Genomic DNA, 15,405 nt, shown 5'->3' with positions numbered 1-15,405 from the left:
ATAATCCTCAATATATTGCCATCGGAATCCTGTCGGGATCCCTATTGTATTTTGGTTGGAATCCCAATAAATTCCCGTCAGAATCAGAATTATCACCGCGTATGGATCACCACAATTCCATACAATTTAGTCGGAGCCGATCACCGTTGTACAGTATGAATCTCTATGATATCATAATTGCTACCGGGAAGAGGACGGTATCTTGATGACTCGCAGCTGCACCATCACCTCTAAACATCGGATGATACAAAACCTTGTACAAAACGCTGTTTCTCGGAGGTAACTCCGGTTCCATGAAGACGTAGGTGCTGGAGACATTTCATCTGATAACTAAAGTTCTGTTTGACATATGATCTGTTCTCCGGGATGACCGAATCGTAAACCGGATCCAAGTGCCTCCGCTGTTAACTTCGCTTCCATCGCCGGAACTGCTGCGGTTGCCACAGTAGCACCGGAATCCACCGAAATTAGATTCAGATTTCAACTGTCATCCGGTTTATAGGAATAGTTTTTGGCCGCAGAACTACTTCCCTGCACCGGTGCCGCGGTAATTCCGGATCAGTTTTGTAAAAATCCTTGTGAGTTTTAAATCAAAACTTTGACATTCTCAGAATAAAAACAAACAACCTTCTTCTTTGTTGTTTTTCTTGTTGTTTTGAAAAATTTGGAATCGACTGCGGATTCTGGTCCAAAACTGCGAAAAAATGAAACAAAAGAGTATGACAGTTTCAATTTTTTGAAACCAAACTGTTCGAAAAATAAATTTAGACCGCTCCGGTGAAAATGGGAAATTTAGATTTGGTCTATTTAACTGTCAAAATTTAGAATAGAACGCCACCAGTGAAAACGTCCTAAGTGCGCCCAATAAAAATCATGTATAAATATTAATTATTATAAGAGGTTCAAATATACTATATTATGTGTAAAATGAATTTGTAGTGCACAATATAAACAAAATATTAGTCTTGTCATTTGAAATTCAATTCGAAAAACTCGAAGAACGAAAATGTTTCTACTGCAACTGCATTGTACGGAAACTCAAGGAGAAGGAAAATGGAAAACTCTTCAAAAACTGTTTGAAAGAACCTGCCGAATTTCTCAACAATTTCAAGGTAAATAGTTGTAGGTGCAATATCCCAAGTAACCATAAGCATCATAAACTGGCTTCAATTCAGCATTATATACAATTGTAAAGCAACCTTTTAAAGCCGACTTGCTCTGAGTGTCAATATAATGCTAATTTGATGCCACAAAAGGCGAAATAGCGTGCCAATAAAATGCTGATTATGAAAACACTTACATAGCACTACTAATGCAATTATAGTGCTGCAAAAGAATCCCGTCAAAATTGACAGCCCGTTTATAGCACCGCTAATGCTTTTAGAAAGCATTGGCATCTGGTTTTGTTTTCCAATGCTATTTTTAGTTTGAATGATTTTTTCTTGGAATTTTTATGATCATTAAAATGGATAAACACAAGAAAAATAAAAATAATCAAGAAAATAATAGGTTAATTTTCTAAAGCTTAGTTCTATATCTTCTTTCCCGCATAATAAAAAACAACATGTTATATGGTCAGAATCATTATTACCATGTAAGATATAGCTTCACAGTTTACGTTGCGGTTATCGAATACTTTTCGATCGATTCAATCATAACTGCTCGACATCATCAGTAAATGTCAACATATAACATGCTGTCTCTAAAATGTTCTTTATTTCCTGCATTATATGTCAACATTTTATCATACTGTTGAGCGAAAATTTTGCACGCGAAAACAGACGATTTTTTATGGTGACATAACTTAACAACCCATTCAACATATTGTTATTTGTCAAATAACCGTACCACAAACTGTTAAAACTTTATATAAGATTGTTTATTTACAGTTGTCAACAGTAAAAGATATTGTTGTCGACCGCACGGGAAAATATCCATGTACAGTTTGTAATTATGCGGGTTGTTTATACTAAATTCCCTCACCCTCGTATAATTTAGTTGGATATATAACACTAAATTCTTTGAGTCTCGAACTGAGATGCCTTGCCTTGTCGTTATTGCTGAAGTGCTGCTCTGCTACCTGGGCCATACGGGATATTTATGAATCCGGCGATAAAAGGCCAATTTAATTTAGTTTATTTACGATTTCTATATCAGATAATCATGGGTAAGTGATTCTAAACGCAATACAGTATGTGTAGTGATAACATCTCGGATAATACATTTGTATTACAGATGCCGTGACCACTAAAATTTCTGTGCCATACGGTGACTTTTTGGTGTTTATGCCAAAGCAACGGAGACCGGAAACGCTGAAAAGTACAGTACCTCCTGTGAGCTCTTCAAATTTAAAGGAATCTTTGGTCACCGGATGGTATAAAAACCACAAAAGGATCCAATCAGATTAGAAGAGGCCAAAGTACTGTGCGCCTACCGGTTTATGATAAATGTTACCGGTTTTAATGATGTAAGCTTGGACTTAATGTTAGAGTAGGTATCTAATATGTATTTAAAATATGTTCTGTTTTCCTGCAGGTAATTTGAATTGGAAGCGGATGGAAAAATCTTTCGGTCCAGATGAGCATGAATAACGACAAATCCAATCAAAGCCGGACCCTTCCTTATTTCGGAATAATGCACTTCGGCGATTATTAAAGGGGCATAAACAAGAAGAAATACATGTTTTGGACGAGGATTCTTATCCTTACGTGAGGTTTCGAAGTCATCAACCATAAAAAGATGAAGCTATATTCCGTTCTGAATACAAATAGGAAGGAACAAGGTGGCTAGGACTCAAAAACGGGGCATCTTAACTGAGTGTCGACGGAGACATCCTACAGATGAAGACGTAAACGGAGTATCAAAGCTTTTACAAAGATTATATCAAGGACTCGGAGTCTACAATCACGCACATGCAGATCAGGCGAAGTATATTGAAGGAGCCAGAAGTATCGACGAATATGTGTGATGTTTAACTTGAATTGTTTTTCTTATGTGAATGAACAACATTAAAACAAGTTCAATAAATTTCGTAATTCTATGATTACATTTCCCTTTGGCCTTTTTACTATCTTTTGCATAAAATCCGATTATTAAATTATTATTCAAAGCTCGATTTAAATGTTTGATGTGGGATTTTGGAAGTTAAAGCAAGGTACTCAATTCGCTATAGCAAACGACTACAACTAGTTTGGAATGTCTATAAATAGATTCATTGTTTGCATTTTTGATGCCGATTTAGAGCAAACATGCCCTTGAACATTTCCGGTGTTTCTATGCATTAGATCGTGCATTGAATGAGCATTGTAGATGAATATAATGCCAATAATAATGCAACCTTTGCCAAGGCTCCAATGCATTAGCACTGCTTATGCAGGGCACCTCTGCTTGAATGATGCCATTATTGAGCTTTTAAGTCGCTTAAATGCTAAGTTTAGGCCATTAGCATGCAAAAACTTAATGCTTACGGTAACTTGGGTATAGCGTTAGTAGCAGTAACTTAGACTAAATGATTGCGTATTTTGTTATCATTTAGTATAAGTATAGCAACTAGCAGCGTTCCTTTAATAGTGGAATTCGAACATCGACCTGTTGAGGAGAGTTGTAGAAAAACCTTCGCACTAAACGTCCACCATTCAACACATTTTAAAATTAGGCCTCTGGAATGAGTTATCGAGAAACTACTAAATGATCGAACGCAGATTACTAAATGATCGATAACATCCTTGACCATATGATTGGAAGAAATATTCAAGAGCTTTAACTCCATAGACAATCCATATTGAATGGTCGTTCCAATAGTTGGGAGTCGATTTTAATCGAGGTTGCGAATCTTTAGTAGGGGAAAAGACGGCTTTGGCAGGTTTTGTTCTATTATTGTCAGGGGGGTTTCTGTCGACCGAATTTTATGACATTTGGCCACAATATTCCTTGATATGCAAAGAATGTTTAGGCCAAATTTGAGCATAATCAGTTATAAAAAACCCTCCTGACAATAATAGAACAAAACCTGCCAAAGCCGTCATTCCCCCTATGATAATTGGGTTTCTCAGAAGGCATCAGTGAAACGTGCAATTCAACAAAATATGTACCCAGAATTTGTCTGTAATATCTATCGCACCAGGGGCAGATACAAGACTAAAACCCATATGCTTCAGAAAGAGAAATAAAATCTGCCTCTAAAATTTTCATAGTTACGCGCGAGGTTACGCGTTATCCAGCATTTTACGAGCGCTAATGGCCGCCCCGCCACAATCAAGTTCAGTTTTTGGTAGGGTGGAAACAGTTTGAAGTTTGGCTTGTGTCGTTTGACACAAAAACGAGGAGTTTCCCAAGATTTTTTTATGTACAGGTTATCCGACTTCGTCAATAGATGGGAATAACCAGCGCGGGTGGGAAACATACATTTTCAGTGCAAAACGTAAACAAACGAGCATAAATTCCATACAAAAATCCAAGATTGCTGAGTTGGGGATATTGACAAGTCGGATAACCTGTACATAAAAAAATCTTGGAGTTTCCATCATCAAAATGATTGAATGATGATGATGATGATTGATGCGATGTCAATAACGACACAAGCCAAACGTCAAATTTATTGCACCCCACCAGAACATGAGTTAAATTGTGGCGGCCATTAGCGCACGTAAAATGCTGGATACGGGGGAGGGAGGGGGTACCAAAAATGTTACTTTTTGTTACGAGGGGGAAAGAGGGGGTCAAAAACTCGGATTTTTGCGTTACGTAATTTGTGAACAGACCCTGTATGAATCGTCACACTTTGACCAACCCCCCTCCCTCTCTACACGCTTACTTCATTTCACCCAAATATAGGTGAAGAGTACCTAAAATCCCCAAAAAGTGCACATACCTAGATATGGGTGAAGTTCCCTTTACCTATTTATGGGTAAACCTAGTTTACTCATATATAGGTATTTTAAGAGGAGAAATTTATTAGTTAATTTCACCCAAATTTGGGTGAATTTTCAGTATTTGTTTTGTTTGAGACATTTCTAATTTTCTTATATTTCAATATTATATAATTAAAATAAACCGTTTTCTCGAAAAAGGATCATATGAATTTATTCAAATATAAATATTATAATTTTTATTTTTGACTAGCTAAAGTTAAATATAAATGACAGACGACCGTTTTAGGAGTAGTTGACGGGACAATCTGCTAAATTAAAAACGCTGGAATCAGGAATATGCCTGTGTAGGTGATAGGCATTTTATGCTACTGGCAAATTCCGCTGGTAACAAGATGTTTACAGTGCTGTAAAGAGGACATGGTCTTAGTAAAGGAGTAAATCATAATCAAGGAATTGTCGACTAGAGAACTTTTTGTCACACGTGAAAGATTAAACCGAGCTTCGGTAACTATACGGCGCAAACCGTTTCGCCCAAAGGAAACAAGCGCCTTCGTGGAACTTATGGAGAAAATCAAATTTCCCTAGTCGATCATTTCTGTTTCCAACTTAGAATAATCAAAACTTACCTCAACGGCATCTGGCAAGAAAGGTGTCTAATGATTTAGTGGATACCAGTAGGCAGATTCCGCATTCCATATGGTTTGTGTCGGGGCTTTCGATGGGCTGTCAGCGCAGTAAATAGGCTGCTTGATTGTGGTGTCTCGGTTGCTATACTGAATGCCTGCGGTGCTCGCTAGCCCCTGAATCAGATCGATGGTTTGCTGTTTCCGTTGTTTCTCGGTGCCCGTGGGTCATAACCACACTGGAGATACATAAATAGATGAAAATAAACGGAACATTATAAATACTAATCATTGGTTATATATTAATTATACTAATCATTGGCTTAATCGTATACGAACCGTCTGGGCAGCTTTGGTGTGAATTCGCCAAATCCTGTTGCCGCTTGGATTAGCACTGCAGGAAGTACAACTCGCCCATTATGTCGTGCAGGAGATGTTCCACCCCGATGGTAGAAAGCACCGCTAATATTATCGTTCCGATAGTAGTCTTATAGACAGTCGACACTAGCCGGAAGGAACGGCTTCAGTTTTTCACGGGAACAAGTAGGTTTATAACAGCCTGAAGAGATGTATTTGCTTATACCGGCGGGAGGTGAAAATACTTCCCACAAGCAGCATAGATGAAAAAAGACAGTTTCCACCGGAGGTAGTTGCGGAGGTTGCGGATGTAACAGCTGCAAACCCTTCAATGAGCGGTTTGTAGTTCCACGGCTGTTGGTGTTCTAACGGAAATAGAGGAAATCGTGTCATAATGGGTTTATAATCGTCCAGCACCATAAGCTTACCTGATGACGGGGCGCGGGCGCGTCTAATTGCTGCTGAATCCGACATCCAAGATGGGTGTATCGCGACATTATATGCTTATTTTCGATAGTAGTTTTTCACTGCAGGTGGGGTTTTGGGGTTGATTACTCGCTAACTAGTCTTCGAGTTACGGAGTGTAAAAGATTTTAGGGAAACTGTTCCAGTCCTGAGGACTGACTGTTACAGACAACAACACTTGGTTTGTTGTTCTGTGGATTACTTATCGTTCTCTCGTAAATGTTTATTTTTTCATCCAAATATGAGTAAATAAATTTACCCATATATTGGTAACGTCAATTTAGCTAGAATATAAGTAAAATTTACCGATTTTATCAGTACATTTCACCCATAATATAGGTAATGTGGGACCCTATTTTTGCGCCGACAGAGAGCTTACCGAAATATATCGTTTTCGTGTATACAGCAAAGTTGAACAAGTGTTTGTGAGAGCACCGGCTATGATGAAAGCTCTCCATTTGACGTACGGGATATAAACAAAGCGGTAATAAATACTATCGGGTTTTTTCTTCATCGGTGCTGTGCGGATACTTGCGGATATAGTTTGAGGAGTTCGAGAAGCAGCTAAAGCTGGTGAACGGATCAAAAGTGAATGTGGAGGAAAATTTCTTCGCGAAACAACAATGTTAGCAACAAGAAAGACATTTTCTATTAGTTGGAGCGGAGGCAACTATAAATCCCGGAAAACAGGACGGAAATCGATAGAGCGGAGTAGAAAATATCTTGTTATCGAAGCTATTCTTGCCACGGTGGGGTAGAGGCAGCAAGCGTGTAAATATTGATCTGTACATACGGCAAATTGAACTTATGGAGTTTCGTATAGGAAACAAACATCGTCATGGACGCAAAATTGGCTCCGGATCATTCGGACACGAACATTTCCACAAGCGAAGAGGTGGCCACCAAACTGGAATGCAACACGTTTGTTTGACTGGAGCATGCTAAAATTCGAGGGATCCAGTTGTCATAATAATACCAACGACCGGCACAAAACCGCTGCCATCTTTCAGCAAAGCGACGCCGCTGCCCTTGGCTTCAGTATGGTAGCCACTCCAGGTGGTGGCGTGGTAACAACCGTGACAAGAACGACTGCCTCCCTAGCAAAAAACAATTATTCCAGCAAACAGCTCTCGAACCGGGTGGTCCAGATAATGGCCCAATCAAGATTTCATGGAGCTGATTAGCAGCAGGCACCAGTTCCGCTATAGCAGCAGCAACTACCCCGACATAACAATGCTGGTAATATAAATCCAGAACTAATCGCTACGTTCTCTCGGCATGACACACCCGAGCGTCACTCGTCCATCCGCTTGCGTGGCCAGAAATATTGAATAGTATTAAATTCATTATTTATGTTATATTCAATTATATACCGCCTATGATTCAGCAACGACGGGCCAAAATAGCTGAACGACTGGAACCAGAAAAGTGCGCTGCAATGAAGGTAGCGTGATGGGTCGTGGGTGGGTAGTTCTGTGGTACCTTTTTTGCATTCTTAGTGAAGAGACAGGCATCAAGTGGAACTTGATTCAAGGATTTGAAGTGGAGTTCGGTTTCTAAAATCCGTTGATGTGATCGGCGAATGAAAAGCAGCAATGCAAAATCCGGTGGCGACTAAGGTACAGGTTTTGGCGACGCCATGGAAGATCTACGTGGTCAACATCGTAAGGAGAGGGATCTCGAGAACAAGAACCATAGAAAAAAAAATGAACTTAGAATCAGACTGTGCGTTCGAGAAGGACGTAACAGTTTATATTCTCTTCGGTCCCAGTCCTTCGAAATAAGTGAATAAGGCCAAGGATGTTAACGATCATTCAGTTATTTGCGTTCGATCATTTAGTAGTTTGTCAATAACACATTCCAGAAGCTGAATTTCAAAATATGTTGTATGGTGGACTTCTAGTGCGAAGGTTTTACTACAACTCTGCCTAATGATTCGTTGTTTGAATTCCACTAGTAACGGAGTTATAGCTATAGTTTCAGTAACTTAAACTAAATGATAACAAAATTCCAATCATTTAGTTTGAGTTACTGCAACTGGCGCTCTACCTCCGTTATTAGTTGAATTCTAAAAACGAACCATTAGGCAAAGTTGTAGAAAAACCTTCGCACTAGAAGTCCACCATACAACATATTTTGAAAATCAGCTTCTGGAATGTGTTATTGACAAACTACTAAATGATCTAACGCTAATTACTGATCGTTAACATCCTTGAATAAGACCATGTTTTTTTATTCTCCAATGCGACTACATTCCAAATGGAACCTGGCTTGTTTTCTTTTTAGTATTTTCTCAGTTATTCACCCCTATTCTGGTTTACGGACGAACGAAACTTTCGAACGAATGCAGTTCGTTCGAATCGTTTCCCCATTTGATTTTGCTGGCGTAAACGAGAATGCACATCAACTTTCGTTCGAAAGCGCGTTCGTACGTAAACAAGAATAAGGGTGATTCAAAGATTTTCTATGTCCACCAATTGCATTATTTATTAATCTTGTCCAAGTATACAATGGATACATGTATGCCCAAGGAACCGAGAATGTTTCTCACACGAAAACATACCGGGCCGAGCATCGAACTCCCTATCCCAGTTGGATGTTATTGTACTCTTTCAACATGATTTAAGAGCATGATTCTGTAAATAAAGTACAGGTTGGGTGCTCCAACCTCTATCCCACTTGTTTCATCCTTGACCAAGTTTCCAGTTGGATGACGTTAGGTTGATGACAACAACCTTGGTTCATGCATTCTTGTGCTCTTTTATAATTATTTGAGAGCATGAATCTGATAATAAAGCACAGGTTGGATGCTCCAATCCCCATCCCTCTTGTCTCATCCTTGACCAAGTACCCAGTTGGAAGTCGTTAGGTTGATGACCCCAACCTTGGTTCTTGCATTCTTGTGCTCTTTCATAATGATTTGTGATCATGATTCTGACTATGAAACAAATGTTGGAAGCACGAACCCCAATCCGACTTATCTTGTCTCATCCTTGACCAAGTACCCAATTGGATGTCGTTAGGTCGATGACCCCAACATTGGTTCTTGCATTTTTGTGCTTTTTTATGATTATTTGAGAGCATGAATATGAGAATGAGGCACAGGTTGGATGCTCCAATCCCCATCCCACTTGTCTCATCCCCGACTAAGTCTCCAGTTGGATGTCGAGGTTGATGACCCCCACCTTGGTTCTTGAATTCTTGGGCTCTTTTATAATTATTTGAAAGCATGAATCTGAGAATAAGGCACAGGTTGGATGCTCCAATCCCCATTCCACTTGTCTCATCCTTGACCAAGTACCCAGTTGGATGTCGTTAGGTTGATCACCCTAACCTTGGTTCTTGCATTCTTGTGCTCTTTCATAATGATTTGTGATCATGATTCTGACTATGAAATAAATGGTGGTGGCTGGCCCCATGATTACTTCCGGTCTTTTACTATACTTAGTATAGTAATAGTCAAGCATTCGTTGTACATATGACTAATATGGGGGGTAAGCGCGTGATGAAATGTTGTAGAATTTAAAAAGAAAACGAATGTTAAGACCAAGTGCCACTGGATGACTCCAAACGGGCCAGTATAATGTGGGGTAGTCAGGGTTTAACTAAATTAGCTAATAGTATAACTTATTTTGCCACGCAACAATTTCAGTATAGGTAATTTGTTTCTACGAATCAAATTTCTAAAAGTTAGGTTTTCAGCATTACTTAGCGCAAGAGAGGGTTTAAACTCTGCGTTACATTGCATTTTTCCCTGATTCGGTGCATTATTATGAGTGATCACTGATCAGCACTCATGGAACACATTGTTTAACGCGGATGTCAGCCGGGATCGCTCAGAGTGTAAGATTTAGTGTAATTAGTTTAATTATTTTTATTTTTAGGCATCAAACGTTAGGAGCATGTTTTCAGCGTCACACAGCCCAGGAGAGGGTGTAGGCTCTGCGTTGTAATGGTATATAGTGTGGGCGGTCCTTGATTGGGGTCCTGTGGGTCGCATGTAGTGGCTGTGCTCGGGGCGGTTGTGTGTTGAGGGCGGTTTCGGGGCAGTTAGGATTGAGTTTCAATATAGACGGATGTAGGATTGAACAAGTTATAAACTTCAGGGTTCATATTGTGAGGACTATTGACAGCCAAAGCGTTGAGGATTATCTTTTGGTTGAGAAATGAATTAATTTATCCGATTTGGAATCCTAGATTGAATAGTAGGTATATATTAGAGTGGGGCGTCATGGTCATTTTTTCAAATCAATGGTTTTTTGAAGCCATTCTGGGTCCTGAACAACTGTGCAGAATTTGGGACCGCTGGTTGCTACCTCGCTTTCCGCATCGCGTTTGAAGTTTGTATGGAAATTAGTATGGGAGAACGCATATTTTTGCATTTCTACTACTAGAGGTTTCAGTTCATCTCAAACCAAGTGGCACATTACGTTAAAGTATAACCCAAAGGATGCCGAAAAACTTTGCTGAAGAAGGCACGTTGCTGGAACGTCCACGAAAAAAGTTATAACGCTTCGAAGATTGAGTGTTCAAACCATATGCAAAAAATCATTTATTCTGCCAGCACTGCCGAACTACGTGGAGCAATAATTTAACTGTGTGTTATTTCAAAATTATTGATTTTATAGGACTTTGGAGCTAATGGGAGATATTCAGAATGATTTCACAAAGTAAAAATTCCGACTAGAAGGAAAATGGGGTTTGCCCTCTGACAATTACAGGTTGTCCGGTAGTGCTGGCAGAAACATTGATTTCTTGCATATGGTTTAAACAATCAATTTTCGAAACGTAATAACATTTTTTGTAGGCCTTCCAGCTGCGTACCTTCTTCGGCAAAGTCTTTCGGCATCTTCCAGGCTATATGCTAACGTATTGAGTCACGTGATTGATGATAAATTGAAGCCGCTAAGAGCAAAAATGTTAAAAAGTACGTTTTTCCATACTAATCTCCATGTAAAATTAAAACGCGATGCGGCATGTGAGGTCGCAACCAATCGAGCCCATATTTTGCACAATTGATTGGGGTCCCAAAACGATTCAGAAAAACCTTGATCTCACTTGATCGGACGAAGTTTGCGTTTTTCCATACAACTGCGCCTCACTCTAGTATATATAGACAATAATAGAAACTATATACAGTTATCGTTTTATTTTATTAAGTATTGAGGATATGTTTTTAGTTAGGTTAAATAGCAGATATGCATGTGTGATAACCATTAATAAGGCAGAATTATAAGAACTGTATTTTTGTCTTTGTAGTAAGATTAGTTACTTACTAATGTTTTGCGGGCTGGCGAGTGAAAGCGGCCCAATTCTCTTATCTACCTCTTTCCAGACGACCTATGATGAAGAAGACTTCAAGACTTCAAGAAAATCACATAGTTCCGGTATCAGCAGTGGTATTCATAACTAATACTACCTACAACCACCGTCAATACAGGAAGTCTGTGTTCACAACGAGATTAGGACAAGGACAATCCCAACATCCTCTGTGAATTACAGATAAGTATTGCGTTTATATTTTAATTGCACTGAGCTCGTTCTAATCTGATCGGTGAATAAATTGACTTGCCACATATTTTGATACATCGTGGATAATCAATATCATTAGTAAATTTAAATATTCCCGTTGTTCGAGCGAGTAAGGTAATCGATCGACAGTTTTGTTTACCTAGACATCTCTAGTTAGTACAATTCTCTCCAACCGGTTCGCTCTTTGCTTATATACCTACTCGTACTTGCTACAGCTGGAAAACGATCGTTGGGATCGAGTCAGCTGTGTATGCATAGGATAGAAAAGATAGATGTAAATAGAATAAGTTAGTTAAAATAGACCAATGCAAACTCTAACTTAACCTCACTTATTTTGATAGTTCACAGAGCTTGTTTACAAGGTGTTAGAAGAAAAATCGATGAAGGGAAAATTAAAATTCATATTTTTAGTTTAAAATTGCTGTGATCCGAATATTTAAGTGTTATTCTTTGCATTCAGCACGAAATCAATCGCAAAGGACATCTACATGCGAATAAAATGACGAAACAATTTTATCGGAAGCTGCGCCGGAGGCTAAGTCCCGGAGAAAAAGCTCTGTGAACTGTCAACCTACGTCATCATGCACTGGTCTATAAACCGTCGCGGAAGTCACCTCGTCTCTTCTGTTTATACCGCAATAAACTGTTTTAGTGTTCGCGTAATAAAGATGTTTGATTTAAAGAGCGAGTTTCTATGAAGTGTCCGATAAGTTTCCCGCGACGGGCGCGAACACCCGTAGATTAGAAAAGCAAGTGCATAAATTACTATTTTATGGCAACATATCACAGCGAAACGGGACCCTTCGGAGCCTTAAGTAAGATCTCGGTCCGGTTGCATCTAAGGAGATCTTAGTGCAGTGCACACCGGACGTGTTGCCCAGTAGACGTATCGCTCAGCGGTATTTAAATACAACGCAGATAGGCTATGGTCAGAGGGTGCGTTGATATTACCAGATTACCAGATGATTCTGACTATGAAATAAATGTTGGAAGCTCGAACCCCAATCCGACTTATCTTCTGTCTCATCCTTGACCAAGTACCCAATTGGATGTCGTTAGGTCGATGACCCCAACATTGGTTCTTGCATTTTTGTGCTTTTTTATGATTATTTGAGAGCATGAATATGAGAATAAGGCACAGGTTTCCCGTAACACGGTAGATCACTTTGACGTAGTGTGTTGCGGTGTAAGATCTACCAAACAGAGCCCTAGCTTAATCCATTTTTCTAGCTAGGGCAATAAGTTGTGGTAATTAAGGATTCATCGTATTTAGTCCCCGCTACCAACAGCAGTCTCAAAAATAAAACATAATTAATGTTACCTTGCAGACTCGTTACCTTGAAAGACTCGAATTCCTCTTGTTTGAGGCTAGACTGTGTGCAGCGGAAACAATTTTTCAAGCAATTAGTTAAAAAAAACCTCGGTACCCGGTCCTAGGCTGAACTGACTGCTGGAAAAATCGAGTTAGGGGTTTAAATACGTACTAACTCTTCATGAACTGGTGAAAATGGTAGTGAGAGGAACACACGGAAGTTCTTATTACTGAACAAATTCTCTTGCTTGAAATGGTCTTGTAGACAGAGCTAAATCCCGGGATTTCATTGTTTACTGGTGATATTCTAGAAGCAAGACAAGGATGTGGCTAGGGCTCCGATGCATGGCAAAAACAGTATCACTGTTCTGTTTTCTCAAGAAAGGATTGATTTCCTATTGATAAGGGGCGCGCCTTCAATGGGATTGCTCTCTGTGAAGGGTCTAAATAGCGGGACCTTGTCATGGTGCTCTTGTAACTGTATCGAAACCGACACTGCATTGCTTATCAATAGTAATGAAGTAATTCGACATGCACTTAAACACTAAGGATACGGGTAACGCTAAAATAGATCTAATAACAGGTCTCAGTGGCATACCCGAACAGGTAAAAAAAGGCACAGGTTGGATGCTCCAATCCCCATCCCACTTGACTCATCCCTGACTAAGTCTCCAGTTGCATGTCGTTAGCTTGATGACCCTAACCCTTGGTTCTTGCATTCTTGTACTTTTTCACAATTATTTGAGAGCATGATTCTGAGAATAAAGCACAGGTTGGATGCTCCAATTCCGATCCCACTTGTCTCATCCTTGAACAAGTACCCAGTTGGATGTCGTTAGATTGATGAGCTGCCCCTGGGTCTGCCAAGAAACAACTTCGAAAATTTCAAACCCTTTAGATAACCTGTTCAGATAACGATCTATATGACATAATCATCTTGTGATCTGACGTGACAAAGGAAAAAGGGAAGTTGTGAAATTAAAAAAGTGGACAAGGACAATCCCAACATCCTCTGTGAATTACAGATAAGTATTGCGTTTATATTTTAATTGCACTGAGCTCGTTCTAATCTGATCGGTGAATAAATTGACTTGCCACATATTTTGATACATCGTGGATAATCAATATCATTAGTAAATTTAAATATTCCCGTTGTTCGAGCGAGTAAGGTAATCGATCGACAGTTTTGTTTACCTAGACATCTCTAGTTAGTACAATTCTCTCCAACCGGTTCGCTCTTTGCTTATATACCTACTCGTACTTGCTACAGCTGGAAAACGATCGTTGGGATCGAGTCAGCTGTGTATGCATAGGATAGAAAAGATAGATGTAAATAGAATAAGTTAGTTAAAATAGACCAATGCAAACTCTAACTTAACCTCACTTATTTTGACAGTTCACAGAGCTTGTTTACAAGGTGTTAGAAGAAAAATCGATGAAAGGAAAATGAAAATTCATTTTTTAGTTTAAAAGTGCTGTGATCCGAATATTTTAGTGTTATTCTTTGCATTCAGCATGAAATCAATCGCAAAGGACATCTACATGCGAATAAAATGACGAAACAATTTTATCGGAAGCTGCGCCGGAGGCTAAGTCCCGGAGAAAAGCTCTGTGAACTGTCAACCTACGTCATCATGCACTGGTCTATAAACCGTCGCGGAAGTCACCTCGTCTCTTCTGTTTATACCGCAATAAACTGTTTTAGTGTTCGCGTAATAAAGATGTTTGATTTAAAGAGCGAGTTTCTATGAAGTGTCCGATAAGTTTCCCGCGACGGGCGCGAACACCCGTAGATTAGAAAAGCAAGTGCATAAATTACTATTTTATGGCAACATATCACAGCGAAACGGGACCCTTCGGAGCCTTAAGTAAGATCTCGGTCCGGTTGCATCTAAGGAGATCTTAGTGCAGTGCACACCGGACGTGTTGCCCAGTAGACGTATCGCTCAGCGGTATTTAAATACAACGCAGATAGGCTATGGTCAGAGGGTGCGTTGATATTACCAGATTACCAGATGATTCTGACTATGAAATAAATGTTGGAAGCTCGAACCCCAATCCGACTTATCTTCTGTCTCATCCTTGACCAAGTACCCAATTGGATGTCGTTAGGTCGATGACCCCAACATTGGTTCTTGCATTTTTGTGCTTTTTTATGATTATTTGAGAGCATGAATATGAGAATAAGGCACAGGTTTCCCGTAACACGGTAGATCACTTTGACGTAGTGTGTTGCGGTGTAAGA

At 39.5% G+C, this 15,405-nt stretch overlaps 1 long non-coding RNA gene across 1 annotated transcript; it reads right to left on the bottom strand.

Annotated features, from left to right (window-relative positions):
• Positions 1–5,064: 5,064 nt before the first annotated feature.
• Positions 5,065–6,581, bottom strand: LOC134226864 (uncharacterized). The gene is made up of 4 exons (XR_009983569.1): positions 6,280–6,581; positions 5,834–6,216; positions 5,498–5,733; positions 5,065–5,275 (listed from the first exon to the last, which is right to left on the bottom strand). It is a non-coding gene; the product is annotated as an uncharacterized LOC134226864 (long non-coding RNA).
• Positions 6,582–15,405: the final 8,824 nt, after the last annotated feature.

This window comes from Armigeres subalbatus, chromosome 3 (genome assembly GCF_024139115.2).
Source record: "Armigeres subalbatus isolate Guangzhou_Male chromosome 3, GZ_Asu_2, whole genome shotgun sequence".
In the NCBI taxonomy this organism is placed as follows: Eukaryota; Metazoa; Arthropoda; class Insecta; order Diptera; family Culicidae; genus Armigeres; species Armigeres subalbatus.
This window is presented reverse-complemented; position numbering and strand designations above follow the sequence as displayed.